Source organism: Solanum dulcamara, chromosome 2, assembly GCF_947179165.1.
Source record: "Solanum dulcamara chromosome 2, daSolDulc1.2, whole genome shotgun sequence".
NCBI classification, from domain to species: Eukaryota; Viridiplantae; Streptophyta; class Magnoliopsida; order Solanales; family Solanaceae; genus Solanum; species Solanum dulcamara.
The window spans coordinates 7,317,465-7,322,916 of NC_077238.1; the positions used below are offsets into that span (position 1 = coordinate 7,317,465).

Below are 5,452 nucleotides of genomic sequence, written 5' to 3' on the forward strand. Positions count from 1 at the left end.
AATCCTTTAAACCTGTATGAATAATTAGGTGTGATATAAGTTGATATAAATAGACAAAGAATTTAGGCGATACTTCCCAATCCCTTTATACTTCAAATATCTACTTCTATACAAATTAGGATTTCTATTTATGTCATCACGTGCTCCTTTGAATAAATTTATAATTCAAGACTTGTAAACAAACTGTGTTGCAATCAAACTATAACTCCTTCTCCTTAATCGATTTGGATGGGACTGCTTTGGTTTTGGACAGCATATCATCATACTTATTCTAAAAGTAGGAAGCCCCATAGTTGAAAGTTGATTTACAAAATTACCTTTCAAAAATTTAGTGACCGAGTTGACCTTGACTAGAAAAAATAAAACCTCATATTAAGTAAGTACAATCATGCGTACAACAGAAGAAGAAGAGGAAGAAAAGAACAAGGATGACATATCTTCAAATCATACTTCTAACGCATCATGTATTATTTAACTGGGAAAATAAATCAAGAACCCATGTTTAACTCTGATCCCATGTTTTCTACTCCAAATTATCTAATCACTAAGTATTTGGAATCTTTTGTGTTATGGTGCACGCATCATAGAACTTGAAGTATGAAAAGTTCTCTGTGTTTTTGGAGTTCTGTTCTTTTATACCTTTGGTATAAAAGGAGAATATTCTTTTCTATATATAGTTGGGCTAATTTGGTATTGACAGTGTTGAGTTAGAGTTTCAACATAGTGATGCTTATTTCATTGCTAAAATCCTTTTACATTGAGAAATGATGATTCGCTCACATCTATGCTATTGTTTTTGCTTAAACTTGGTGGCTAATTTTGAAGTGCTATAAACTGTTTTTATGACAATTTTGAGAGATGCAACTTAGCTTGCTTTGTACTATTGAATTTCACGAAGTGGAACACTCATCAGTAATTGCTGACTGCATGGATGAAGCCTTGTCATGATCTGCTTACTTTCTCCACCCGCGTCTGTTGTATTTAGTATCAGACTTGAAGTTTTTTCTTATATAATTAGATATTTGAATATGAAGAGAACTCGATATTGTTGAGTATCGGAACGAAACAGGTCCAAATGAAGAAAAATGAATTTGGCGGATTCATATAACCTTGTGGATTGTTCCCCTTCTTTTAAGGGTGAAAGAATTATGTATTATTAGCTGTTCCAGTAAACTAAGCAATTAGGCATTGGAAATTTGTCACATTCCGTACAAACTCCAATTAGCATATGGCCTATCTTACAGTTAGCTGAGAATTACGATGCCTCGTTCAAGTTGCTTTTATTATTTCCCTGATATCACACACTTAAATTGTGGTAGTGCTGGAGCCATACTTTTGGTGAATTATTTATGATATCCCTTTAACGAACAAAATCGTATTTGTATATATGGAAATGCTCCACATCAAAGAAGATATAACCTTTTGCAGTTTCAAATGTGCTATCAGATTGGAAGAGACTTCTGGAATGATTCTCCTCACCGAACGATCTGCACTTTGCTGGAACAATCTCCCATTTCTTTCCAACCAAAGATGATATACATACACAACATGCCATTGTCATTCTAAATACCTCAGTTGCAGCCCAGTTCAGCTCCTCTTGCTAGCCCATCAAATGCCTATTTACCCTTTGCCATCTTAGTAGCTTTCCCCAAACATAATTTGAGAAAAACATAAGATGCATTCTTGTTCATCCATGAAGCAGCTACCTTCCAAAATTCCAAACCCCTCTTGCATGAAAAAGAACCTATCTCTCTCCCCTTTTTCCTTTTTCTTGCACAAATTCCAGAGCAACTTGCAACAGCCCTGTTCCACACTAGTACATTGAAACTCCATGCTACTTTTGGATAACAATTTTTCTCCCAGACTAAGAGAGCCTTCTGCAAGTAGTTGGACTATCTTTTTTGGCAAAACAAATATCTGAGACCAAAATTTTTGAATGGAAAAGAGAGATGTCTTAATCAGTTGAAGCCTCCGAGCATATGTTAGAAACTTATCGTCTTTTCAAGTGGAACTCCCAAATACCTTATAGGCAGTATCTCTTGCGTCATCTCTAATCTTTCCAAAATGCTGTTTCAAGTTCTCTCTAACTTCTCTCTATGACCACTGCAGACTATTTTGGTAAACAACCCAATGAATAAAGGCCAAATCACCTTACACACATCTGCCACAGCCCCGAAAAACTCAACAACTAGTTCCCTTCAAACCACTGGATCTTTACCCATGTCATCTCCAACCACCGGTAACACCTTTGTTTCACCAGAAAACACCACGTCTTCCATGGATACCATTGCCTATAACAATGGAAAATCTCTTATTCAAAACGAAATGTTGCTAGAAGTTGACAAATAGACCCTGGTTAGTCTGTTTCATAACAATCCCTCAATTCTTAAAGTTTTTCAAGAAGCCATAGCCAAAAATACCAACAACAATCAGCGAAGTCAGGTCAATACAGTACATTCATCAAATTCTAAGGACATCAGCCCCACAAAACAGAACAGCCAGCAAACTCACCATCCCACCAAAACCAGCTCAAACCCGAAATCTGAATTGAGTGTGCAGCAAAAAAATAATGTCCCTCTTGGAAAATCGAATCCCTCTGTTCTATCATAGTCCCACATTTGCTGCTACTGTCCAAGCAACTCTGGCAGCTACAACAACTTTTACTACTATTGAAGTTCAACATGGGACTCATCTGGGTAAGTCGGCTGTCTACTTTTATGCTGAAGATTACTTTGTTAATCTTGCCAAAGATTGTAAGCTTACATAGTAGGAAAATTCATAAAGGGGAAACCAACTATGGAAGAGTTAAGAGGCTATTTATTAGCCAATTTCAGCTACAGAGATCCGGTAAAATAGCTTACTTGATTAGATAACACTGTACATTGATTTCTCTATTGAAAAACATATGGTAATATCTTTATAAGCTTCAACAAGACCTTTTTTACGTCAAACACAAAGGTCCAACAAGCCTCAACGTCATATATATCTAAATCATCAGCCAAATAAGTCAAGAACCAAGTCCATCAATCTTTGGATTGAATTGAGGATACTTATAGCTCTAGATTTCAGAATCATCACAATGCAAATCACAACAATCAGAATCCGCCTCTACAACTGTCATTTTTCTCTTTACTTCAACACTAAGAAGCTCTCTTTCACCCATAAATGCTCTACAACTGTCATTTTTCTCTTAACTAACTCATCATCACATAAATCAGCCTCCAAGTCACTAAAATTGTTGTTACCAGATGAATTTTCAAAATCTGCAGAAATCAATGTCCATCTTGTTCTAGACATTCCACACTTGTGCCAAAAATTTATTGAAGATCGATTCAATGTGTCCCTGTTAATGTAATCAATATAGCCTATGCTGCCATTGATGTAATGCTTGTCCTAATAATCAAATATAATATTGCAGTAAATCAAGAAATTTAATGCTCATAATCCTATAAACTATTCAGAAAGTTATGTATCAAATCAGAAGTTTCAGAAATTCGATATTCAGTTTTTTTTTTTTTTTTAAAACAATCGAGCCGACAAACGTCTTGTTCTAGGTTGTACGATTTTTGTAAGTAGTGTAAACATGTCATGGTAAGTCGTCTTATTAATTAATTTGTTGGGATGTTGGGGACAAATAGAAAGGAATAGTTGTAGAAGATTCATATAACCGTCCTCAACTATATTTGGACCAAGACATTGTTGATTGATATGTTTACCATATCGCTAATAAGTAAAAGGTTGTGTTCCATGCTAACATTATCAATAGTCTAGAAGTGATATAGTAAACGACTTGTAAGGAGTATGCCAAGTCAAATATGGTAAAATAGATGTGCACAGAGAGAGTAGTAATTAAACTGTAAAATAGAGATGAAGATCCAATTGAACTAATTAAAGAATCTAATTGAAAGTATTTAACTCCCGCCCTTTTAACAACCTATTAAGGAGAGTAATTATATATAAAGAAAGCTAAATAACCAGGAAAACAAAACAAGAAAGACGAAAAAAGTTGCATTATCCTATTGATCTCTTGCTTAGATTTGATCATGCTTCAACCTTGTTGATGAATGCAATAGTTCCTCACTTTGCCTAGGAAAAATGGTGCCCTCTTGGAGTACGTGAACTCTCTGTAAAAGCAATCATCTGAAATTGTTAAAAGTACTTGGCAACATTGTGTGGATAATGAAATTTTACGCTTGAAAACGGAAGTGATCAAACTTAATGCACAACCGTCCACCTTGATGCAAGAAGTGGTTGGAGCCGGGGCCGGGGCCCAAGAGGGAGCCTTGTGCGGTGGTGAAACCACATCATCAAATCGGGATGGGGATGGAGCCGCATGAGATGGTGAAGCCACATTATTAACTGGAGATGAAGCCGCATGAGTTGGTGAAGCCACATTATCAACGGGAGATGGAGCCACATGAGTTGGTGAAGCCGCATTATGAACTGCATGACTGCAATAGTTTCTCACTTTGCCAAGGAAAAATGGTACCCTCTTGGAATGTGAAAACTCTCTGTAAAAACAATCATCTGAAATTGTTGAAAGGACTTTGCAGCATTGTGTGGATAATGAAATTTTATGTTTGAAAACAGAAGTGATCAAATCTGATTTACAACCATCCACGTTGATGCAAGAAGTCATCGGGGCCGGGGCCGTGTGCTGTGGCGAAACCTCATCATCAACTGGGGATGGAGCCGCATGAGTTGGTGAAGCCGCATTATCAACAGGAGATGGAGATGGAGTTGCATGAGTTGGTGAAGCCGCATTATCAAATGGAGATGGAGCCATGTCCATGTGAGTTGTTGGTGATGGGTTTTTTGGGTGAGTACGCCACCACCATCCGAGTGAAGGTGCGTGATGATGATGCCACCTCCATCGGGGCCATAATTGAATTGAAGAAGATCTAAACGACTCCTTGTTGTTTTCTGTTTTGGGTTCTCTTGCAATAACAATGCCTATGCAAGTACCCAACAACAAAACCACACATAATAATGTGCCACTTCTGGAAAACGACGACATGTTTCAGAAGAAAGAATGAATAATTAGCTGAGATCGAATTTGAGACAGTACTTCAAAATCCTTTAAACTAATTGTATGAATAAATTAGGTGTGATATGAGTTGATATAAATAGGCAAAGAATTTAGGCGATACTTCCCAATCCCTTTATACTTCAAATATCTACTTCTATACAAATTAGGATTTTTATTTATGTCATCACGTGCACTTTTAATAAATTTATAATTCAAGACTTCTTAAAAACTGTGTTGCAATCAAAGTATAACTCCTTCTCCTTAATGGATTTGGTTGGGACTGCTTGTATTTTGGACAACATATTATCATCTATACTATATTAAAAGACTCCTAAAATAAAATAAATGTGCTAATATTTAAATTTGAGCTTGTAGTAAATATTTAATTCAACTAAAGTTGTATTCAGTTCAAATTGTGGTAAA

General features: G+C 36.2%; 1 pseudogene; it reads right to left on the reverse strand.

Annotated features, from left to right (window-relative positions):
* Positions 1-3,879: 3,879 nt before the first annotated feature.
* LOC129874992 (uncharacterized) lies at positions 3,880-5,102 on the reverse strand (annotated as a pseudogene).
* Between the last annotated feature and the right edge of the window lie 350 nt (positions 5,103-5,452).